The sequence below is a fragment of the Populus euphratica genome, unplaced genomic scaffold (genome assembly GCF_000495115.2).
Source record: "Populus euphratica unplaced genomic scaffold, PopEup_1.0 scaffold19.1, whole genome shotgun sequence".
NCBI classification, from domain to species: Eukaryota; Viridiplantae; Streptophyta; class Magnoliopsida; order Malpighiales; family Salicaceae; genus Populus; species Populus euphratica.
In genome coordinates, this window is record NW_011499853.1 from 1,437,025 (window position 1) to 1,437,806 (window position 782).

Genomic DNA, 782 nt, shown 5'->3' on the forward strand with positions numbered 1-782 from the left:
TAGTCAGGCTGGATTTCAAAATTATACATTAGACTACCAAGAATCAAAATAGGATTTTTGATGATGAACATAAAGAATAACATGTCATATTTTTAATTATTTATTTATTATACATGAGTTCCAATTATATTTTAATATATCATTTAATCAAGGTAACCTTACCATCACCACCATTCAGTTTCTTTTTTATTTGAATACTACCTTGTTAAAAAAACAATTGTAAAATTTTAATTTATTTCTTTTTTACTTTGAAAATTACATATGGATAAAGAATCGAAATATATATCAATATAACTTTATTATAAAGAAAACATATAAGTGAATTTTGTTGTCATATTATAATACAAAATCCTCTTCTTTTTAGTTCTTTTCCCCTTGTTTACATTTATTGGTATTTATAATTTTATTTCCAACTTACAATTTGAATTTTTGTTGTTTTTAGGGTTTAATAACAAAAGAATCATAATAGTTTATTGGAATACAAACTCAGCAAAGCAAGCAAAAAGGAGTTTTATAAAAATAAATTAATGCTCGAATTTTATTTAAAAGAATAGAGGGGAAAAAAAGAAAAAATAATTTTTTTTATTCAAATGAAATATTTCTCTTTAAAAAAATTGAAAATTTCATTTTTTTATTTTGTCATTTTTTTTTCTAAATTTGAAAACCACATTTTTTTTAATGCTTTTCATATTTTTCCTTTATAATTTCATTACTTTTAAATGAAAAAAATAAAACAATGAATAATACATTCATCTGACTAGGCAAGTAATGGAGTACGTACT